Raw genomic sequence first — 24,548 nt, forward strand, 5'->3', positions numbered from 1 at the left:
CATCTTGTCTGCAGGAGTCTCCAGCTCTTTTTGAGGGCTGGATGTGTACTTTTATTGTGTGTCCCTTGCAGTATTACTTGAAAGCTTGTTTCTGATGAGTTTGAAATGTTGTTATTCAGATCCCTTGGAGTAGAAAATAAACTATTTTCTGTGTTAATTCTTTGCAGTGTTTGTATGTGTGTGATGGGTGTGCTTTGGCTTTTTAGGGTGAAGAGACTTAGTTCTATCAAAAAGAATGATTTTCCTCACTCAGTAACGTTAGTCCAAAAGCACTGTGGAAGATGGAGAAACTTGCCAAGTTCAAAGTGACTTCTGTGAGCAAAGCAGCATGTGGAAAAATTCTCCTGAAGAGAGAGAGGTCTCAGCAATTCTTGTAGTCTCTGCAAAAGGTTTGTTGGAGGGAAGAATCTAATCCAAGGCTTCCCCATGCCTGCTGAGCTGACAGGGAAGTATTGGTATGGAGAAGGACTACGATTGCTTTCAGCTGCTATTTTGAACAAGCCTTTGCAACTTGGCAAACTGAGATGGACTCATGAATTGTGTTCCTCTGCTGTGATTAGCATGGAGATAGCAATCAGAACTGTCTGAGTTGGTATGGGCTTTTTTTCTTTTTCTTTATTTGAAGTTCATTGTTGGAGCCAGTTGGAAGCATTTTTTTATGCAGGTGCTTTCCACAACACACAGGCTCCAGTCTGAAGATGTTAGAATTTGAAGTAAGAGCCTGTGGTGCAGACTGCACTACGGAGACCCAGAGGGCAGGAGGATATGGGCCAGATTGGTAAGATCCTGCTGCAGTGACTTCTGCTGGTGAGCTGGTACCTGGAAACATTCTAGTGCACTGCAAGTCTGCTAGTATGGATTTCTGGCTTAAACCAATATATTTCTAATTATACGCCCCCCTCCCCAAGTCAGCTTTCAAAGAAGTTTTAGCGAAGACTATAATGAATGTGTCACAAGAAAGGTAATGGATAACTTGTTTGTGCCATTAGTGCTCTATCAAATACATGCGGTCAATTATGGATCTTCTAACTGGCACCTGTGCAAGTTTGTTGTAGGAGGTGAAGCTTTACCTGGGTTTAGTTCTCAATGTGGCCTGGGGCCATAAAGAGTGGCTATAACACTTTTCAGCGAGGGGCAGAAAGAGAGGTGATATTTGGGTTTTTAAATTTTTTTCACGTGAAGTTGTGTGGCCACGATAGTGAAAATGTTAGTGTGGCAAAGTGCTCATCCGAAGTTATGTAAAATATAGGGCTTAAAATCTGTTCCATTGTCCAGAGCTGCCTCATCTGAAGACTGCTGGAAGTTCACGGTGAGTTTGAGTTACATCAAGCATCTTACAAAGTCGTGCCTGTAACAAAACAGAGGTGATGTGCAAATAGTTGGGGGGGGGTTGAGCTGAGTATTCTTCAATGTTGCCGACAACATTTTCATTTACATGGCTTTGATTCCTGTGTCAATTTATGCCCTTAAGCAGTTGGTAGCCTGCTGTTCCCAAAGGCACTGGTGGCCTGTAATAAATCAGATTTTTTCTTCCTTTCTGGATTTTATGAGCCCTGGCAACACCGGTCTAGAGAATGGCCAGCTGACCTTTGATTCCTGAACATCTTGTCTCAGTTTGTGTCTCGCAAATATTTTGGGAAAAGAAATACATCAAAACCTTAGCTCCTGCTTCATGGGTGCCACTTTCTCATGTGTTGCCTTTATTCTCTGATACAGATAAAAGGAACTTCTGTTTTTGCTCTTCTTAATGTCTTTGCATCTTTGTTCCACCATGGGGATGAGCACTGAGTGGAGACCCTGCTGCCATCGGTGGAGTGGGCAAATGACTTTCAGGGAGAACTGCTGGAGAAAATTCCTTTTTTTACTGTTCTTTCCACAACCTACCAAGTTTGGACTTGTTGATTTTTGTAGGATTCCCACTGGTCTCGGGATCTTTCCACAACCATCTGCCTGCAAATTATTTGCAAATGCCAAACTCCCAGCATTGCAGAAGATTATTGCCACAGAAACGTACAGGGGGAGGTTTGAGATCAGGTGTGCCAGGAGTGAGCTGGCTTGATCTCTGAACACAGGAATCCACACGGCATTTATTTCCAGACTTCATTGCTGGCTACTTTTTATAGTGTTAGGGGTTTTTGCCTTCCACTTGTGATTCCACATCCAGCTCTGAAGCTGCCGTGTTAAGAACCAATACCTTGCAGCATTGGGTGAGATCAGTCAATAAAAGGTATGAGCCCTTGAGCACCTTAAGTGACTTAGATGAGAATATTAGCAGCTTAAAAGGTGGGTATGTATCTGCATCATTAAATTCTGTAATTCTGTCCTTTTTCAATTTGAAACTGGATGAAGGAGAAAGCAGAAGCAGAACTGGTCTTATGTGCCATGTGAAGGGAGTAGAGTGGACATGGCCTTCAGCGCAGGGGTGTTCCAGTTCCAAAACTCCCCTGGGTAGAGGAGAGGCTTGTGGAAATAAAGCTAAATGTGAGGAGAAATGGGACTGAATACCAACCCCCCCAACAGGCTGAGTACAAGGCTTTAAAAACTAAGTTAGTGGAGATGCAGCACAGCTGGGGACAGCACACTGTTCATCAGAAAAGAAGGCAGCAAGGGTATCTCACTCTGTGAAGTGGGGGATGGGATGTCTGGGGACAGGCATAGCCAATTCCTGTTGTCAGCAAGGACTGTGATTCCCTTGCAAGGGCTGTGGTTCAAATGCCCAGTTATTTTCCAAGATTAATTGCAGCTGCTGCTCTGACAATCCAGCCCTCCAGTTGACCTGTGCTCATTATAACATCATTGTTATATCATTATCATACTAAAATACACCCCTACACTTAAGGCTACCTTCCTCCTCGACAAACCATTCCCCCAGCCTCTCCTACTCAGCATTCACAGTTAAGTTTGGCAAGCAAAGTGAGAACAACTTTTCAACCAGTCAGCAGGGTTGCATCCCAAAGGTGAAAATTGCTATAAAAATGTAAACAAAGGGGAAAGTTGTGAGGGGAAAATGTTATCTAAACTTCTGGGATCAGCCGGTAGGCAGGACTTCATCTTGCCTTCCCCTACTAGAAAGTCATCTGGAGGAAGACAGTGGTGTTATGTATATCTTTCCATCAAACTAATTACTAGTATCTCTCTCTACTTTGACTTTAACTACCTATTTCTTACTTGCATATCGCTCCGATCTGTGCTCAGGTGCTTGACTTTCAATGTATTTTTGCAAACAGTATCTTAGGCCCAGTCACCACCTAACCCTTATTTAGTCATTGAGTTGCTATAATCAATTGTTCTCAATAAAATTGACTTGTTTGCACATCTGCAAGTCTTGGGCATCTTACTAACTGTTAAGAGGGATTTAAAGGGGGCTTCTGACTCAAACTCAGCAAGCTAGACAAGACTGATTGTCTTTGCAAGGCTGCTGATAAGCTCCTGAGTGAGATGGTGTGTAGTGCATGCTGGACAAATATTAATTGCTCTCACGTGATTGCTCAGTGTACCGTGCTCTGGCAAGCCGGACAACATATTTTTGTCCTTGTGAAATTGTCACCTAAAGGGTTAAGCAGATCAGTAAACTCTCCTTTCTGAAGTCTCTTGTGTTTTTAGGACCGATCTCATCTTCTGTGCACTGTGTAGGGGCTGGAGTGGACACAGCATTCAGTGCAGGGGTGTTCCAGTACCAAAACTCCTATGGGGAGCGCAGATGCTGTAGCAGGAACTGCTGCTTCTGCGCTGGGGAGCAGCTTTGCTGCTGGGTGCGGGTGCATGGAACTGTCGGGAAGGAACTGGGCAAATGGCTCCACAGATTTCAATTAGCAGTCAAACACAACAGTTCTGGAAGAGGATACATTATTATCATCATTTATGTCGCTCCTTAATGGCTTTAAAATAAAAAATCATCCTTGGTTGCTCATAGAATGTTGTCTGCAGCATGACAAGGACCTATACAAAACGCATTTAAGCTGCTAAGTAACTGCTGCTGAAGCTGGCCACAGAGCTTCTGTGTATCCACGGGGAATTCTTTCAGACTCCTCTGTTGCAGGCTTGTTTGGTTTGCACCCTTGCAGCAAGGAGAGGCTGCTGCTGCTGGTGCAGAGTAAGGACCAAGGGACATGTAGTGCAATGAGCGTGAGGTATTGGGTGGCTCTCGTGGGAGTCTTGGAAGCAGTCACATATGCTGCAGGGTGCAGCCCTTGATGCTCCATGGGCCCTGCTTGTCTGCTGTGAGAGCTGTGTATGTTACAACGGCTTCGCAGTGGGTATCTCAGTGGTTTACTTGCTTACGGGTTTTAACAGCAAAGTACATCAGTAGTTTCAGACTTGTGTGGCTGTGCAAGGTTTCTTGAGCATTTTTAAACTTCAGATCTCGGTACAAATTAGCTGCCTAGTAGGGTTTTTTTGAAATAGCTTGCCTTGTTGCTAACAAAGAAGTCCAGGATGAGAAGCATTGTTGAAATAATGCTTCCTCCGGATGTGTGCTGAGCAAAGAGCATGCTAGCTGCAGAATTCTTGCTGTTTGTTTCACTGTTATCAAGCACAGCATGGATTTTAAATTAGTGTGTTAGATCTAACTGAACAGAATGCTTATTTAGTGAAAATGCGTGCTGTAAGCCCAACAAAAAATAAGAGTTCAGTGTATTTCAGAAAAGAAACTTTGCATGAGTCATTTATGCTTAAGATGTTTTAATTTATTGGCTCCTCATGTGTTGTTTATTTTTTTCTTCTAAAAGAACCCTAAACAAGTAGTTTCATTGTCCTAGATCCTTGTGTATCTCAGCTGCTTTTTGACTCCGTGTTGTCAGAGAAGGTAGAGTTGAGCTAGCAGCAGTTAAAGTAATAAAACTAGAACCAGGTAGGTGTTTCTTAGCTGAAAAGAAATTGAGTCCTCTTATTGAAAAATGGGATAATTATGGCCTGATCAGTGCTTTCCTATTTAAACTTATTGAACTAGAGTGTAGAGCACAGTAACGTGAGGAGTAAAATGTCCAGATGATTTGTTTACCTTGTACCTGTTGGCGTTCCCTTTCTAAGATTTAATTTGGGGGCTGGAAATAAATTGTAACTATTACCTGATTTGATCCTTAAGATCTATGCAGGCAAGAAGAGAAGGAAGTTCTTCTGTTTTTTTTTCCCTTTACTGTTCTGGGAGTGATTAGAAATACTGTGTTTATGAAGTGCATGGACATTTCAAAATCAAGACAGTACAGTATGTTACCATGTAGTTCCAAAAGTATATGCTTATCACACTTCTTTTATTCATCCTCAAAGTTGCAGTCTCAGGTTATCTTGTCTAGTTCTCTTGCTTTGGCTTTTTATCTGAGTTCCTATTGCTGGAGAACTTGGCTGTGCAAGACAACATGGGTTACCAGTGCAGCTAAGTCGAGCAGCTGTGCTTTTGTCTCCCTGTGGAGCTTTAAAGATAAAACAGGGAAGGAGTCTCGCGTAGTGGGGAAAAAAAACCATACAACTCAGCAGACTCGGATGATGTTAACCTTTAAAATGGGTGGTGTTTTAGTAGGACTCAGAGAATCATGCTGAGTGCATTCTCTGAGCTGTGGACAGAGCCTGGGGCTGCAGGGCAGCTCAGGTAACTTGCTCTCATGTTGTGCTAATGAGGACAACATGAGAGACATCTTGCGGGTGAATCAGGTATTTTTGGCAGCCTTTGAACACCTGAGTGGTGCACAGGGCATGTCCTTTAGCTACCTGCAGCTTGCTCAGCGAACTCAGTTTCTCTCTGTAGTTGTTGCGGTAGAGGCTTGACTCCCAGCTTCAGATGGGTTGTATCCATATTCCAGAAGCGTGGCACTGGTTTAACTTTGCAAGTTTTGCAGATCAAGGAGGGTATGAAGAATCATGGAATCATAGAATAGTTTGGGGAAGAAGAGGCCTTAAAGATCATGTAGTTCCAACCCCCCTGCCATGGGCAGGGATATCCCACTAGATCAGGCTGCCCAAGGAAGACTAAGGGTTCATAATATTTAGGCACATACTTTACCGATTCTGCTACTTTAACATTTTGGATGCAATGGAAACACTGGTCAAATACTGGAGGAATCATGTCATGTCACAGAGACACCTGTTCACATGTGAAAATAATTTCTTGTTTGCTCTTCAATGTTTGTGTGTTTAAAGGTTTGTCTTTGTTTAAAAGATTCAGCAAGCCATCAGTAATACACCATGAACAGCAGACAGTCTGCTGTCACGTTAATTTTTGCAGCTTGTGGTTTGAAATTTGCTTTCAGTTCAATAAAATAGATGTGAATATCAGATTTCTGGTGAAAAAGAACCAAATGGATAGGTCACCAGTATGCTGATGTGTTGGGAGAAACTTAACATTTGTTTTCTTTGGTAATAACTTGGCCAGTTTTTTTTTGAATTTGTTGTGTTATATTTGAAATCTATTAACAGCCATATTTGAGAAGTGATTTGGAGTTGCAACAATTGATAAATATGAGCTTCGTCTCTATAGTCAACATTTTAGACAGTAGCTTTGGCTTCTGAGTTAAAAGCTCTTGAGTTATGCTGAAATGTGCTATAGCGGTGTGTTAAAAGGAGGATTTTAACTTCCTGAGTCCTCTGTAACAAGAGGCTGGGTTTAAGACCAGGAAGGAAAACTTTGTGAACCATCAGACCAATGAGCGCTGCAGTGTAGTGGTCAGAGCTGGCCCAGCTTTTCGTGAGTCTGGAATATCAGCCCCCAGATTGTTAGCACTGGGGAGGATGCTTTAGATGATTCTCTCTCTTCTTGAGGAGACAGACCAATTCAGTGGTTTCTGGGAGATCTCTTTCATTCTATATTTATGATCCGTGAATAAACGTCATTTTTGTCCCTACAGGAAAAAGGGCTGTGGAGAAAAATGGTGACAACGATGATGATGATGATGATGATGATGAACCAAATGAATATAACCCTAACAACAGCTTCCTAGATGATGAGGAAGAGGAGCGCGAGCTGAAAGATGAAGACTGACTGGGAATCAAGTTCATAAAACAAGGATAATGAGGATGTTGAAAAGCTTTTGCAAGGAGCATGTAGATTTGCAAAGACTGAAAAGGAGCTGTATGGAACAACACCAGGAAGGTCCAATCTGGCTGTGATGAAACATAGATGCACAAGGAGAGGAACTGCTTTGAAAACTGTTTTTCCCTCAGCGATGTAGGCACTGCAGGAAGATTGCAATGGGGGTGAGAGGATTCACCCACACCTTTTTTGTCCATATGCATTATTTGGTGGGGGTTTTTTGTTTGTTGTCTTAAGTGGTGGAGCCAGAGGATGAACCTCTGGAACTTTTTTTTTCAGCTACTTCTTTCAAGCACCACTGGTGGTTCCTAGTTTGAATTACACTTTTAAAGGTTTTTAATGTTTCAACTTCTGGTAGTTGGAATAAAGGGAAGGACTAATTCTTGGCCATCGCTGGGGAATCATTTGTCTAAACTGTTTATGAATGTTCTTCTGAGTTAATGCAGTCTCAGACTTCATTAGTCTGCTACCAGCTTTCCTTTTAGGTGTCATTTCTTTGATTCTCTTGACGTACAGTAGTTAAATACAGGTTGTCTAAATCACTTGAGAACAGTATCTCCATGTGCTGAGTCACAGGTATATTTGCTCTAATTGCAGCAGTACCTCTTTCTTTGCACGTACGTCATGGGAAATGCGTTCAGTTCACGACAAAACTGAAATAGAACTGAAATACAGCTTATAAGTGTATTTTTGTGCAGTTAAACTTGTAGTATACTGTGGGAAAAACATGTAAGGGCATCTCTGATTTTGAAAGACTTTGTTGAAAGACGTTGCCTTCAGCATATTCAGCACTTAACTGATCTTTCTAGAAAGACATTTGGTCTGCTTTGAGTTGAAATGTTTTATTATGTTTGTAAGCAGATGACTAGAGTCATGGGAGTTTGGCAGGTTTTTGGACACTCAGGGGTTTCAGTTGGGTGGCAAAATGTTGTGTGCTTAAAATAAAATGGATATTTCTGCAAAGTGGCATTGGGCTGCTTTTGGCTGCAGGATAATCTTCTGCCAATTGTGTGTCTTAAGTTTCTCTCAAAGATTGTGTATGTTGAAAATCTAAACATTCACAATAGGCAGCTGTTCTGCATTTGGAGAATATCAGTTTCTGTTGGCCGGTGGCTAACAAAGCTGTTTCATACAGAAAGAATCCAGTTGGTGTATTCCACAAGGTCTGATGCTTTCTGTGGCCACAACCTTCCTCAAGCAGAAACACTCTGTATCCTGTAGTGGTGTCCTGTGAATGGCTCTTTAAGCTACTCTTAGGAGCTACTAGCCTTTACATTGAAAGTTCAAACAGCTTTTAATCACTGGTGGGCCCAGTCAGATACCTAACTGCAAAAGCAAACGTATCTGTTTGGCACCTACAAGGACTGCAGACCATTCCAGAGCTCAACTGTATGAGGTGTGAAGAACTACATCCCTTTGTTTTCTATTTGCCAACTGAGAACTTCCTTTCAAGCTTTCTTTTCCTTGCATTATAAGGTGCAAACCATAATTCCTTCTCGCCTTCTTTTAAGTCATGATAGCATTGATATCTCTCAAATTGCCTCTGAATTCTCCTTGCATAACACCTCAACTGCATTTCCTTTGCTTCATTTCAAGCCCATCCCTCCTTGTCCTCAACACAATCCATGGGGAGTAACCCATTACGTGGGTTTTCGTACAAGCTGAAGAAGCGGGGCCGTGTGAACCTCATGAGGTTCAACAAGGCCAAGTGCAAGGTGTTACACCTGGGTCAGGGCAACTTGCAGTTTCAATATAAGATGAGGGATGATGTGATTGAGAACAGCCCTGCAGAGGACTTGGAGGTGCTGATTGATGAGAAGCTCAATATGAGCTGGCAGTGTGTGCTTACGGCCTAGAAGGCCAACCGTATCCTGGGCTGCATCAAAAGAAGCGTGGCCAGCAGGTCGAGGGAGGTGATTCTGCCTTTCTCTTCCTCTCTTGTGAAACCTCATCTGGAGTAGCGTGTCCAGTTCTGGAATCCCCAGCATAAGAAGGATATGGAACTGCTGAAAAGGGTCCAGAGGAGGGCTACAAGGATGATCAGAGGGCTGGAACATCTCTGCTATGAGTACAGGCTGAGAGAGTTGAGGTTGTTCAGCCTGGAGGAGAGAAGTCTCAAGAAGACTTCATAGAGGCCTTCCAGTACCTGAAAGGGGCTACAGGAAAGCAGGGGAGAGACTGTACACAAAGGCTTGTAATGATAGGACGAGGGGTATGAACTGGAGAGGTGCAGATTTGGGCTAGACATGAGGAAGAATTTCTTCACCGTGGGAGTGGTGGAACACTAGAAGAGGCTGCCCAGGGGAGTTGCGGAAGCCCTATCCCTGGAGGTGTTCAAGGCCAGATTGGACGGGGCCTTGGGCAGCCTGATCTGGTGAGAGGTATCCCTGACCATGGCATGGGGGTTGGAACTGGATGATTACAGGGGGTGAATGCAGCAACCCAGACCCTGGGCTGCAGGCAGTGCCCCGCTCCCACACCAGCTTGTGCCTCTGTTACTGGCTCCACTTGTGAAAGCTGCGCTCGAGTCGGGGAACTCCTTCGCATGGTGGAGGAGTTAAGGGAGGAGGTAAAGAGGCTGAGGACCATCAGGGAGTGTGAGAGGGAGATAGACCAGTGGAGTAGTGCCCTCTCGCTAACTCAGCAGCCTGCTGGAGCTGGTGTGTCCAAACACCATCCACCTGCAAACTGCAAGGTTGGGGGAACAAGAGATGGGGAATGGCAGCAAGTTCCTGCCAGACGAAGGAAACCTGCTCCCCTCACCCAGACAGCAAAACCCCAGATCCCCCTGGTGAACACGTACCAGGTGCTGTAGGTGGAATCCAACCCTGAGGATGAGGATGATGGCTCCCACAGCCTAGAATCCTTCCCTAGGCAGCACCATCCTCAGAAAAAGATAAAAACATCCTCCGTTAAGAAGAAGAGGAGGGTGATTGTTGTAGGGGACTCCCTCCTAAAAGGAACGGAGGGACCCATTTGCAGACCGGACCCGCTCCACAGAGAGCTCTGCTGCTTACCGGGGGCATCAGGGAAGGAGGTAGCTAGAAAACTTCCTTCCCTGGTCCACGAGACAGACTACTATCCTCTGATAGTAGTCCAAAATGGTAACGATGATCTAGTAAACAGAAAGACCAAAACCATCAAGAAAGACTTCAGGGCCATTGGGAAAGTGATGGAGGGCTCTGGGGCACAAATAGTATTCTGCTCCATCCCAAGGCTAAATAGAGAGGAGCTGGAAGTCAGGAAGAAGAATTCGATTAATGCCTGGCTCCGAGCCTGGTGTGAGGAGAGGGGCTTTGGCTTCTTTGATCATGGGGTGGCTCACGCACCCCCAGGCTTTGTTGCTAAGGATGGGACACGTGTGTCTCCTAGGGGGGCTAAAGCCCTTGCTAAAAACCTAGCTAAGCTCATAAATCGAGCTTTAAACTAGATGTGAAGGGGGAGGGGGTTAAGACCAGGCTAGACAGGAACAAGCCTGGACGTGGGGCAATGGTGATTCAGAGAGGGTGTGCTGGTGAGGACCACCAGTACATCACCATACAAAAAGTGGGGGAGAACACACCTGGTGGTGCTAAGGGAGATACGGGCACTCTGGTGCTAGCTACTCCAGTTACCAGGCAATTGGGAACGAGCTCTGTTCCCTCTAAGAGGGCTGAAGGCTCAGCAGCTCAGCCCAAGTGCATTTACACCAATGCATGCAGCATGGGGAATAAGAAGGAAGAGCTGGAAGCTGTCGTAGGGCAAGGAGCCTATGATGTCGTTGCCATCACGGAAACGTGGTGGGATGACTCATAGAACTGGAGTGCAGCTGTGGTGGGGTACAAACTCTTCAGGCGGGATAGGAAGGGTAGGAGAGGAGGTGGGGTAGCCCTCTTTGTAAGGGAGGACTTGGACACGGTTGAGATAGATTGTGCTGATGAGGAGATTGAGTGCCTGTGGGTTAAAATCAGAGGAGCCCACCAGAAGGTAGATTTTGTGATGGGAGTCTGTTACAGACCACCCAGCCAAGGAGAAGCAGCTGATGAGCTCTTCCATAAACAGCTGGGGTTAATTTCTAGATCAATGCCTCTCATTCCTGTGGGAGACTTCAATCTTCCTGATATCTGCTGGAAGTACAATAGAGCAGAAAGGAAGTAGTCTAGGAGGTTCCTGGAGTGCGTGGAAGACAACTTCCTTGCGCAGCTGGTGAATGAATCAACAAGGCAGGGTGCCCTCCTGGACCTGCTGTTTGTGAACAAAGAAGGCCTTGTGGGAGATGTGGCAGTAGGTGGACGCCTAGGACAAAGTGATCATGAGATGATAGGGTTTTGTGTTCTAGGTGAAGTGAAGAGGGTGGTTAGTAGGACAGCAGCATGAAATTTCCGGAGGGCAGACTTTGAACTCTTCAGAAGGCTGGTTGGCAAAGTCTCATGGGAGACAGTACTTAAGGGCAAGGGAGCCCAGGAGGGCTGGGAGCTCTTCAGAAAGGAAATCCTAGCAGCTCAGGAGAAAGCCATCCCCATGTTCCGTAAAAAAAGCCGGCAGGGGAGAAAACCAGCTTGGTTGAACAGAGAGATCTTGAGGGATATCAAGAAGAAGAGAAATGTTTATGGGCTCTCTGTGAAAGATAACAAAAAATCTTTCTATAAATATATAAATAATAAAAGGAGGACTAGGGAGACCATACGGTCCCTATTGGACGCAGAAGGAACAACAGTGACAGGGGATGAGGAAAAGGCTGAGGTACTTAATGCCTTCTTTGCCTCAGTCTTTAATTGTAAAGAAAGTCGTTCCATCTGTGTACAAACCCAGGAGCTAGAGGAGCAAAACGAGGCTCCCATGATCCAAGAGGAGGTGGTCAGAGCCTTGCTAGCCCAGCTAGACACCCACAAGTCTATGGGGCCGGATGGGATTCATCCAAGGGTATTGAAGGAGCTGGCGGATGTGCTGGCCAAACCCCTTTCCATCATCTTCCAACAGTCCTGGAAGACTGGGGAAGTTCCACTGGACTGGAGGTTGGCTGATGTTGTGCCCATCTACAAGAAGGGTCGCAGGGAGGACCCAGAAAACTACAGGCCTGTCAGTCTGACCTCAGTGCCAGGGAAAGTCATGGAGCAGGTGATCTTGAGTGCTATCATGAAGCACATGCAAGAGAACTGGGTGATCAGGCCCTGTAAACACAGGTTCATGAAAGGCAGGTCTTGCCAAACTAACCTGATCGCCTTCTATGACCAAGTGACTCGGCTGCTGGATGAGGGAAAGGCTGTGGATGTGGTCTTCCTGGACTTCAGTAAAGCCTTTGACAGAGTTTCTCACAGCATTCTGCTTGAGAAACGGTCAGCCTCTGGCCTGGACAGACGCACACTCTCCTGGGTGGAAAACTGGTTGGATGGCCGGGCCCAGAGAGTGGTGGGAAATGGTGTGAAATCCAGCTGGAGGCCAGTTACAAGTGGGGTTCCCCAGGGCTCAGTGCTGGGTCCAGCCCCATTCAATGTCTTTATCAATGACCTGGATGAAGGCATCGAGTGCACCCTTAGCAAGTTTGCAGATGACACTAAGCTGGGTGGATGTGTTGATCTGCTGGAGGGTAGGGAGGCCCTGCAAAGGGATCTGAAGAGGCTGGACCGCTGGGCAGAGTCCAATGGCATGAGGTTTAACAAGGCCAAGTGCCGGGTCCTGCACTTGGGGCACAACAACCCTATGCAGTGCTACAGACTAGGGGAAGTCTGTCTAGAAAGCTGCCTGGAGGAGAGGGACCTGGGGGTGTTGGTTGACAGCCGACTGAACATGAGCCAGCAGTGTGCCCAGGTGGCCAAGAAGGCCAATGGCATCTTGGCTTGTATCAGAAACGGCGTGACCAGCAGGTCCAGGGAGGTTATTCTCCCTCTGTACTCGGCACTGGCGAGACCGCTTCTTGAATACTGTGTTCAGTTCTGCGCCCCTCACCACAAGAAGGATGTTGAGGCTCTGGAGCGAGTCCAGAGAAGAGCAACGAAGCAGGTGAAGGGGCTGGAGAACAGGCCTTATGAGGAACGGCTGAGAGAGCTGGGGTTGTTTAGCCTGGAGAAGAGGAGGCTGAGGGGAGACCTCATTGCTCTCTACAACTACCTGAAACGAGGTTGTAGAGAGGAGGGAGCTGGCCTCTTCTCCCAAGTGACAGGGGACAGGACGAGAGGGAATGGCCTCAAGCTCCACCAGGGGAGATTTAGACTGGACATTAGGCAAAAATTTTTCACAGAAAGGGTCATTGGTCCCTGGCAGAGGCTGCCCAGGGAGGTGGTTGAGTCACCTTCCCAGGAGGAGTCTAAGGGACGGGTGGACGAGGTGCTAAGGGGCATGGCTTAGTGTTTGATAGGAATGGTTGGACTTGATGATCCAGTGGGTCTCTTCCAACCTGGTTATTCTATGATGCTATGATCTTTAAGGTCCCTTCCAACCCAATCTATTAAATGACTGTATATTTCTTTGCCGCATCACTTTAGATTTTTAAAGACAATTACACGGATCTCTTCCATTTTTTCTTTATTCCTGATGATAAACAAACAGTCCTTATTAAATAGGAATCATCAGAAACGGACACCAAGGCTGCAGGATGTAAGCCTGAGATTTCTGTAAAATTTACAGGAAGATTTTTTGGTTTGACCTGGAAGGGGGCTGTCTGTGGATTAAGGAGTGTTCAAGAGTCAGAGCAGCTCATTGAGGTCCTGGGTGCCCTCACCAACAGGGTGAAAATAAGTATAGCCACCCCCACTCATCTCTTCCAGGCACCAGATCCCTGATTGTAGCATGATTCATCACAAGCGATGGGTGCACCTTCTAAAGGAGAGACACGCTGTGATTGTCACTTTGTTGACAGTCCTCCTTTGAGAGGAGGACTTTGTGGCCATGGTGCCTTCTGCAATGCCCATGCCATGTGTTTGCAGGGCCCCTGCAGCCATCTTGTTGTTGGGATGAGGCTCCTCTGGAGGGGGCGGGGAAAGCTGAGGGGAAGGAAAAGTGTCATGGCCTGGGACCTCATGCTCTGAGCTTTGTGCAGCCCGAGCCCTCCTGCTCGCCCGTGTGTGGGCTGTGTCCTGCTGGGCAGGTGGCTCGTCCTGTCCCATCCTGTGTCACCTCGGGGCTGTGTCGGGCCGGGCAGGGCCAGGGCAGGCAGGAGGCGCGGGGCCAGCGGGGCTGCAGCACTGTCGGCCTGCACCGGGTGCCGGGGCGCTCGCATTGGCTGTGCCCAGAGGCGTTGAGGCCGTGGCCAATGGGGCGGGGCCGTGCGACAGCGAGCGAGTGCATGGTGGTTGCCGGGGCCGCGGGCAGTTGCAGGGAGCAGTTGGTGAGCGGCTGCCTCGAGGCCCAGCGTCCACGCTGCTGTGCTGGAGTGTGGAAGGTATGTGTGGAAGGTCCGTGTCCTGGTGGGTGTCCCGGTGGGTGTCCCGGTGGGTGTTTGAAGGGTGAGGTGCCAGCAGGTGAGATGTTGAGCTCTGGAGCCGCTGGTGACCTTGGGTGCTGCCTGATTCCAGCTCTAGAGAGCTCTTGGCTGCCCACCCTTACCATTGGGACCCTGAGGGGGTAGTTATGGCTTTCGAATTGACACAAGTGGCAGGTAACAAGGTTCATAAATGCACATTCCAAAGGTGTCTTTCACACACGCTTCTTTGTGTGGAATAAATGAAGCACGGTTCATGCAGTCAACTGGCTGTAGTGGATGGAGAAATCAGCAAGGGCTTTTTAGTCGGGGAGCCCCAGTCTTCTTAGGCTGGGCATGGTTAGAAGGGTCCTGTCTTGGGAAATCCACGTGGCCTTGTATGGCACCCAGGAGCCAAGCAGGAGTGTCCTGAGCAGGCTCAATTCTAGCACTGCCCAGTTTCTCGAGCTTGATGGAAAAGGTGTTGTGGTAGTTTTCTGAATTCAAGAAAAGCAAAGGAGAGCATTTGTTTTGGGTGGGGAGGCCTGTGGCCAGTTTTTTAGTTGTTGTGGATGTTTGCAGAGCAACATCACACTCGAGTCACCCAAAGACATTTGTCCTGGGTAAATGTGCTTTCCCTTTACTCTATGGGGCTCTCTGTGCTTGCAGTGCAGTTCTGTCTGCAGTTGTATTTCAATGGGGCTGCTTTTATGAATGGCACTTGTGTAAAAGTCTTGGCGTGTTATATAACCTGTAAATACTGATCTCTGTGTGTAGATTTCTGTAAAGTTTATAGAAAGATTTTCCTCTTTGACATGAATGGGGCTGTCTGTGAATCAGAGAGTGTCCAAGAGTCAGACCAGCTCATTGAGGTCCTGGGTATCCTGACCAACAGGGTGAAAATACGTTTAGCTGACGGTGGTTGCTTGTTTCTGTGGGAGGGAAAGGCCCAGGGAGGAACTGTAGCTGAACATGGCCAGCTTTTGCCTGGTGGAGCTGTGCTTTGGTGCCTGTGCCAGCTTTTGTGGTGCCTGTGTTTAGTGAGGGTCCTGGTTAGCAAACTGGTCCCCTCTCCCTTTGTGATGATGAGGCATGCAACGAAGGCCTGATATCAGAGGCAGCCTCTCAGACATCAGGTGGCCTCACAGTTGCGTGCAGGGCAGTGTGCTGGAAAATCACCTCCAGCAGATGGGGAGAAGGGAGAGAGGAAGGTGATGCATACTGAGTCTTCCTGCTGGGATGCTGGTGCTCTAAACCCCTCCAAGAGAGAGCCAGACCAGGGTGTCTCAGGAGGCTGGAAGTTTCAGCCACTCCCACCCATCTCTTCCAGGTACCAGATCCCTGATTGTAGCAAGATTCATCACAAGCGATGGGTGCACCTTCTAAAGGAGAGACACGCTGTGATTGTCACCTTGTTGTCCATCGGTTTTGGCAGGAGCCCTTCTGGCCAGGCTTCCCACCAAGATGTGCCTGTTGTAACTCCTGGCCAGAGTGTCCTAGTCGTGATCTGGGGGTGGGAGAGAGCGTGACAGGGCTTGTCCCAATGCCACACCTGTGGAGAGGAGGACTTTGTGAACATGGTGCCTTCTGCAATGCCCATGCCATGTGTTTGCAGGGCCCCTGCAGCCATCTTGTTGTTGGGATGAGGCTCCTCTGGAGGGGGCGGGGAAAGCTGAGGGGAAGGAAAAGTGTCATGGCCTGGGACCTCATGCTCTGAGCTTTGTGCAGCCCAAGCCCTCCTGCTCGCCCGTGTGTGGGCTGTGTCCTGCTAGGAGCCCACCAGAAGGTAGATTTTGTGATGGGAGTCTGTTACAGACCACCCAGCCAAGGAGAAGCAGCTGATGAGCTCTTCCATAAACAGCTGGGGTTAATTTCTAGATCAATGCCTCTCATTCCTGTGGGAGACTTCAATCTTCCTGATATCTGCTGGAAGTACAATAGAGCAGAAAGGAAGTAGTCTAGGAGGTTCCTGGAGTGCGTGGAAGACAACTTCTTTGCGCAGGATGGGGGATTTATGAGCTTCATCAGCTTTCTTGAAGCATTGTGTGCACAATCATCCTGTGAGCTTCAAGCCACTTGACGCTTCAGGCTCAATTGGCAGAAGGGTGCCTCTCCCCAGCTGCCAGAGGAAGTCTCTGATAACTGTTACCCTCCCAGCAGCCTTGCCATACCTCACCCTCCCGTACTGCCACAGACCGGAGCACTCCACCTTCTCTTGACTCTCTGGATCTGTTGTGCAGACCAGCAGGACATGTTCTAAGAACAGAGACTTCTCTCTGCTCTCTAGACAGCCTGTATTCCCCATACAGGCAGTAGAATCCCATATTTGCTACCTGCCTGCAGCACGTCTTTGCTTTTCAAGGGGAAAAGCCTTGCCTGCCATGTTCATGTGCTCCTCTAGGCAGAGTGTGCCTGATGTACAGAGAGACCACCCTGTCCTCCCCATAGCCTCCCAACACTTCCCATGGGGATAGGTCTGAAAGCCCTGCTTCACCTAGCCTGTTTCTACTCTAACTAGAATTCTTTCTGTGTCCTGATAGAAAAGTGATATGTAGTGCTTTCCATGTGTATTCTCCATGCAGGTACTTTATAGTTTGTGTGGTGACAGAAAAGTATTGCCCCAGCTCATCTTTCTGTTGTTTTTCTGTTCTCTATACAGCCAGCATACACCGTGTGAGCCGAGCAAAAAGCCCTGGTTTGGCCTAGGCAGTGTCTGGTCTATAACTAGAAATGCTTTGCCTGCATACGGTCTGTCTATAGCTGCCATACAGTCTGTATGCGGAGAGAAAATCCTCACCATCTCTTTTCTGTTAGGCAGAGTATATCCTGGTCTGTGCTCCATACTGAGAAAGCAAGCCTAGCTTTGCCTGTCCATGCGTAGTCTCAAGGAGGACAGTACGTATTCCGTGTAGCAACAGAAAAGCCTCCCATTGTTGTGGGTGTTATGTGTGTGCACAGGTGGTAGACAGTAGGTGTAGAGTCAGGTGAGGCACTGCCTTTCTGTGTAAGTGTGTTACATATAGCCCATGTCTTCTCTATGCAGATGGAAAACCTCTTATCACCTTGCCTGTATTTTAAAGAGAAGACTGAAAAGCCTTACTCTTTCTATGATCCCTACATGCAGCTACTACACATCCTATGCAACAGCAATCCATGAGCTCTATACAGACAGAAAAACATGTGCTTTTCTGCTGTCTCTGTCTATGTGTAAAGTATGTGTATGCACGTGCATGTGTCCCAAGTCAGGACAGCCTACACTCCACACACAGAAATGCCCTTCCTCCCTTGCCTGTGTTCCATGAAAAGACAGCATCTGTTGAACATAAAGACATGAAGCATAGCTTCCTCTCACCTATCTGTTTTGTGCAGTATGTACACAACTGACAAGTTGTATGTCTATAATGGATATTCTCTGTATGCGGTGTTCTGTGTAAAGAGCGTACGTATAGAGAGAACAGTGTGCTTATGCTTCCTATGTGTGTAGTTTTTTATGCACAGAGAATGTCTCTTCTGAATGTCTCTTCTTTCCTGGTGATCGAGTATATAGCTTCTGTGGATGTTTTATAAAGAATGGGTGTGGGTGTGTATCTATATTCTCAAAAGATGTATGTTAACATGCATGTCCTCTGTATGCCCAGCCATATATATTCTGTCTACACTTGCTGCATGTTTTCTTTGTATGTTCTTTGCGTACGAAGATATTGTTGATGGTGTCCTAGCTGTGTGTATTTTGTATCTGGACAGCAACTGCCTTACTCAGGCAATGTGGGTCTTGTTCTATGTGTGTAATACACAAGACCTGCAGTTAATGTAATTGAAATTAAGAAAGCTTCAGCTAAGCGATGTGAGGCTTTTCTGTTTCCCAGTTTTTTATACCCCATTCACAGATGCAGAAACCTCATCCAGACTCTTCTGAGTGTGGGCAGTAAGCAGACTGTTGAGCTCTGTTCAGACTATAGATGGACAGCAAGGACATAGTCCAAACTATTTTGTCCATTTGCCCATTCTCTGCTGTCTGAATGTCTTTTGGCATCAGCATGAGGAGCTCCGCTGACCCTCCTGCATTGCCACAGATGTGCTGCTTTGTGCTTTTTGTGCTGCTTGTGTATCTCTTGGGTAGCAGGCAAGCAGCAAGGGTGAGGTGAGGGTGACGAGTAGGGAAGTGGCTCCTGAGTGAGAGAGGAGCTCTCTCTCCAGGCAGCCATTTGAAGGGGCTGAGGGGAATGTTTAGAGAGCCAACTTGTTTCTTGGCCAGACAGGGCCTTCTGTGAGTTGCAAGTTTCTTCAAAGGCAGAGAAGTTGGTTGTGCCCCTGCACAGGTGCCACCTATTTCGGATGAAAGCTCTTTAGGCAGCATTAAGTGGTCAGCTGCAGAGCTGAGTAGTCTATGTGCAATAAATAGCAGGGGTCCAGGAATTTGGTGTGGCATTTGGGTCCCCATCAGTCCCCATCTAGTCAAGCTACACGAAGGCAGTGATTCCATTTCGGGAAAGTGCAGTGGGATTTATAGGCACAGGAAAATGAGGGAGAAATGAGGACGTACACGGGAACTCCCAGAGGATGATGAATAAAGATGAGCTCAAGGACTTTGACAACAGTTGCTTGGACTGACTGATGTTATGAGACTGTAAGGATTGGTGTATAGTTGATGCCTAGGAATTTCTAAACAGGAATAGAAGTAGCTATTCCACTCCTGTGTTGCAGGGTTCCCACAATCAAGGATTGCCCACACAAGTTTTGAAGCATGTGAGGATCATATATATACCTGTATGGCTCTGGAGGAGGACATCACCGCCAGGCTGTTTCGGAGGGCATAATTTTTTCACCTTTCTGAGTGCATCAGCTTGCTTCCTGGCTGAAACACCCTGGAGGAATGCTGTGCTTGGCATTTTTGTCACGATGCTGTGGAGAAGTACAGTGCTTCGCTTCCTCACTTCAGTGCTCAAAGGTGTGCGGCGTTTAGCTTGTACGCACTGCTGTGCTAGTGGTTTGCTTCACTTTATTTTTCACCACACAACCTCAAAAGAGTGCAGGCTTTGCATACCTGCTGTCGTAACTTGGAGGACTCCCTCACTTCACTTCTTCACCTGTGCCACCCTAGAGGTTTCCAATGCTTCACTTCTCCTACAGGACATTGGAGGAGTCCAGTGCTTTCCTTCTTCACCTGTTCTGCCTGGAGGAGTCCAGTGCTTTTCTCCATCTAAAACATCTTTGAGTCATCCTGTCCTGTGGATCACCACCTGCACAACCTTGAAGCTTGTACCAATGCTTTACTTATTCGCCTCCAAAACTCTGGAGTTACCCAGTGCTAAATTTGCTTCTCAGCAATGCCTGGAGGTGTCCAGCGCCTTCCTTCTCATCAAGATATTTAGGGGAGTACCGTGCATCACTTCATCCCCGGTCCAACACTGTAGAAGTCCTGTGGTTTTCTTCTAACATTAAGCCACCCTGGAGGAGTCCTGTGATTTGTTTCCCCTCCTGCAGCTTGGAGGAGCCCTGCATTTGGTTCTTCGCGTGCACTACCCTGGAGGTTTCCCATGATTTTCTTCTTTGCTTGCACCTCTTTGGAGGAGTTCTGATTTTTGCTTTTTTGCCTGTGCTACCCTGGAGGAATCCTGCGCTTTGCTTGTTTGCTGTGATGGCCCAGAGGAATGTTGTGCTCTGCTTCTTTCTTCACCACCCATGAGGAATGCTGCGTTTGCCTTTTGCTTCCTGCTTTCCTGGAGGTTTGCTGTGCTTTGCTTTTTGAGGGCATGGCCTTGGAGGCGTCTTGTTCCTCGCTTGTTGCTGTCTGGTGCCCTAGAGGCATCCTGTGCTTTGCTGTTTTGCCATCACGCCCCTGATGATTGCCACCATGTGCTTCTTTGCTGCGCTTCAGCGGAGGTGAGCCGTGCTTTGCTTCCTCTCCACACTGCCTGTAAGTACTACGCCTTGCTTTGAAGTTTACTAGTTATTTTGTATATTATTTGCTTTTGTATTTTGTATTGAAGATTGTATTTCCTGGTATTGTCTGTGTCGAAGCTTGTATTGCATTGGTAGTTTTGTACTTTGTATTGTTTATTGCATGGCCTGTTATCTTAGGACTATTTTGTAAGGTATGGGTTTTCCTGTACCGTGGCTTGTTTTCTACTGTGCTGCTGCCTAGGAAGATGTTTTGCACAGTGCTAGAGGCCCCCAAGAGCAGGTCAGACGCTCTGTGACAGCAATTGGGAGCAGGGTCCTGTGCACAGTCCTGCTCGTGAGTCAAGCCCAGCGAGCAGGTCTCGGGAGGCAGCCTTTGTCACCTTGGGAGCCCCATGGCAACCTGCTCTTGGATTCATCCCCTGCGCTGCCCAGGAGGAGTCCTGCATGTTTGGGCTTTCTTACCATGCTACCCTTGAGGAGTGCAGCACTTGGTCGTTGCTCGTGTTGCCTGGGAGGATTTCTGTGCTTTGGTTCTTTTGAATATTATTTACTTTTGTATTTTGCATTGAAGATTGTATTTCCTGGTATTGTCTGTGTCGAAGCTTGTATTGCATTGGTAGTTTTGTACTTTGTATTGTTTATTGCATGGCCTGTTATCTTAGGACTATTTTGTAAGGTATGGGTTTTCCTGCACCGTGGCTTGTTTTCTACTGTGCTGCTGCCCAGGACGATTTTTTCTGCACAGTTGTAGATGCCCCCAAGAGCAGGTCAGACGCTCTCTGACAGCAATTGGGAGCAGGGTCCTGTGCACAGTCCTGCTCGGGAGTCAAGCCCAGCGAGCAGGTCTCGGGAGGCAGCCTTTGTCACCTTGAGAGCCCCGTGGCATCCTGCTCTTGGATTCATCCCCTGCGCTGCCCAGGAGGAGTCCTGCATGTTTGGGCTTTTTTACCATCCTGCCCTTGAGGAGTCCAGCACTTCATCGTTGCTCGTGTTGCCTGGGAGGATTTCTGTGCTTCGGTTCTTCCCCACGCTGCCTCGTGGAGTTGTGCGCTTGCTTCTATCCCTGCACTTGGCTGCATTTCCGCAGAATCCTTCAGGAGTCCAGAGGTTCGTTTCTTCCTCTGCAACGCCTCGGAGAAGTCCTGCGCTTTGCTTCTTTGCTGCACCAGCCTGGTGAAGTCCTGCGCTTGGCTTTTTACCATGATGCTCTGCAGGATCTCTGCTTCGAGCTTCTTCACCGTGATATCCAAGCGGAGTCTAGCACTCTGCATTCTTGGCTGCACCACCTTGGAGGAGTCCTGTAGTTTTGTTTTTCCTGAGCTGCGCTCGGAGTTGTCCTGCATTCTCATCCAGATTCATGGAGAAGTCCAGCACATCAGTTCTACTTTTGCCTCCCTTTGGAGAAGTCCTGTGGTTTTTTGCCTAGCCTGCACCTCTTTGGAGGAGTCCTGTGGATTTATTCTTGGCCTGAACTGCCCTGGAGGAGTCCTGTGATTTGTTTCCCCTCCTGCAGCTTGGAGGAGCCCTGCATTTGGTTCTTCACGTGCACTACCCTGGAGGTTTCCCATGATTTTCTTCTTTGCTTGCACCTCTTTGGAGGAGTTCTGAGTTTTGCTTTTTTGCCTGTGCTACCCTGGAGGAATCCTGCGCTTTGCTTGTTTGCTGTGATGGCCCAGAGGAATGTTGTGCTCTGCTTCTTTCTTCACCACCCATGAGGAATGCTGCGTTTGCCTTTTGCTTCCTGCTTTCCTGGAGGTTTGCTGTGCTTTGCTTTTTGACGGCATGGCCTTGGAGGCGTCTTGTTCCTCGCTTGTTGCTGTCTGGTGCCCTAGAGGCACCCTGTGCTTTGCTGTTTTGCCATCACGCCCCTGATGATTGCCACCATGTGCTTCTTTGCTGCGCTTCAGCGGAGGTGAGCCGTGCTTTGCTTCCTCTCCACACTGCCTGTAAGTACTACGCCTTGCTTTGAAGTTTACTAGTTATTTTGTATATTATTTGCTTTTGTATTTTGTATTGAAGATTGTATTTCCTGGTATTGTCTGTGTCGAAGCTTGTATTGCATTGGTAGTTTTGTACTTTGTATTGTTTATTGCATGGCCTGTTATCTTAGGAGTATTTTGTAAGGTATGGGTTTTCCTGCACCGTGGCTTGTTTTCTACTGTGCTGCTGCCCAGGACGATTTTTTTTGCACAGTTCTAGACGGCCCCAAGAGCAGGTCAGACGCTCTGTGACAGCAATTGGGAGCAGGGTCCTGTGCACAGTCCTGCTCGGGAGTCAAGCCCAGCGAGCAGGTCTCGGGAGGCAGCCTTTGTCACCTTGAGAGCCCCGTGGCATCCTGCTCATGGATTCATCCCCTGCGCTGCCCAGGAGGAGTCCTGCATGTTTGGGCTTACTTACCATGCTACCCTTGAGGAGTGCAGCACTTCGTCGTTGCTCGTGTTGCCTGGGAGGGTTTCTGTGCTTTGATTCTTTTGAATATTATTTACTTTTGTATTTTGCATTGAAGATTGTATTTCCTGGTATTGTCTGTGTCGAAGCTTGTATTGCATTGGTAGTTTTGTACTTTGTATTGTTTATTGCATGGCCTGTTATCTTAGGACTATTTTGTAAGGTATGGGTTTTCCTGCACCGTGGCTTGTTTTCTACTGTGCTGCTGCCTAGGACGATTTTTTTGCACAGTGCTAGACGCCCCCAAGAGCAGGTCAGACGCTCTGTGACAGCAATTGGGAGCAGGGTCCTGTGCGCAGTCCTGCTCGGGCGTCAAGCCCAGCGAGCAGGTCTCGGGAGGCAGCCTTTGTCACCTTGAGAGCCCCGTTGCATCCTGCTCTTCGATTCATCCCCTGCGCTGCCCAGGTGGAGTCCTGCATGTTTGGGCTTTTTTACCATCCTGCCCTTGAGGAGTCCAGCACTTCATCGTTGCTCGTGTTGCCTGGGAGGATTTCTGTGCTTCGGTTCTTCCCCACGCTGCCTCGTGGAGTTGTGCGCTTGCTTCTATCCCTGCACTTGGCTGCATTTCCGCAGAATCCTTCAGGAGTCCAGAGGTTCGTTTCTTCCTCTGCAACGCCTCGGAGAAGTCCTGCGCTTTGCTTCTTTGCTGCACCAGCCTGGTGAAGTCCTGCGCTTGGCTTTTTACCATGATGCTCTGCAGGATCTCTGCTTCGGGCTTCTTCACCGTGATATCCAAGCGGAGTCTAGCACTCTGCATTCTTGGCTGCACCACCTTGGAGGAGTCCTGTAGTTTTGTTTTTCCTGAGCTGCGCTCGGAGTTGTCCTGCATTCTCATCCAGATTCATGGAGAAGTCCAGCACATCAGTTCTACTTTTGCCTCCCTTTGGAGAAGTCCTGTGGTTTTTTGCCTAGCCTGCACCTCTTTGGAGGAGTCCTGTGGATTTATTCTTGACCTGAACTGCCCTGGAGGAGTCCTGTGATTTGTTTCCCCTCCTGCAGCTTGGAGGAGCCCTGCATTTGGTTCTTCACGTGCACTACCCTGGAGGTTTCCCATGATTTTCTTCTTTGCTTGCACCTCTTTGGAGGAGTTCTGAGTTTTGCTTTTTTGCCTGTGCTACCCTGGAGGAATCCTGCGCTTTGCTTGTTTGCTGTGATGGCCCAGAGGAATGTTGTGCTCTGCTTCTTTCTTCACCACCCATGAGGAATGCTGCGTTTGCCTTTTGCTTCCTGCTTTCCTGGAGGTTTGCTGTGCTTTGCTTTTTGAGGGCATGGCCTTGGAGGCGTCTTGTTCCTCGCTTGTTGCTGTCTGGTGCCCTAGAGGCATCCTGTGCTTTGCTGTTTTGCCATCACGCCCCTGATGATTGCCACCATGTGCTTCTTTGCTGCGCTTCAGCGGAGGTGAGCCGTGCTTTGCTTCCTCTCCACACTGCCTGTAAGTACTACGCCTTGCTTTGAAGTTTACTAGTTATTTTGTATATTATTTGCTTTTGTATTTTGTATTGAAGATTGTATTTCCTGGTATTGTCTGTGTCGAAGCTTGTATTGCATTGGTAGTTTTGTACTTTGTATTGTTTATTGCATGGCCTGTTATCTTAGGAGTATTTTGTAAGGTATGGGTTTTCCTGCACCGTGGCTTGTTTTCTACTGTGCTGCTGCCCAGGACGATTTTTTTTGCACAGTGCTAGACGCCCCCAAGAGCAGGTCAGACGCTCTGTGACAGCAATTGGGAGCAGGGTCCTGTGCACAGTCCTGCTCGGGAGTCAAGCCCAGCGAGCAGGTCTCGGGAGGCAGCCTTTGTCA

Source organism: Phaenicophaeus curvirostris, chromosome 2, assembly GCF_032191515.1.
Source record: "Phaenicophaeus curvirostris isolate KB17595 chromosome 2, BPBGC_Pcur_1.0, whole genome shotgun sequence".
NCBI classification, from domain to species: domain Eukaryota; kingdom Metazoa; phylum Chordata; class Aves; order Cuculiformes; family Cuculidae; genus Phaenicophaeus; species Phaenicophaeus curvirostris.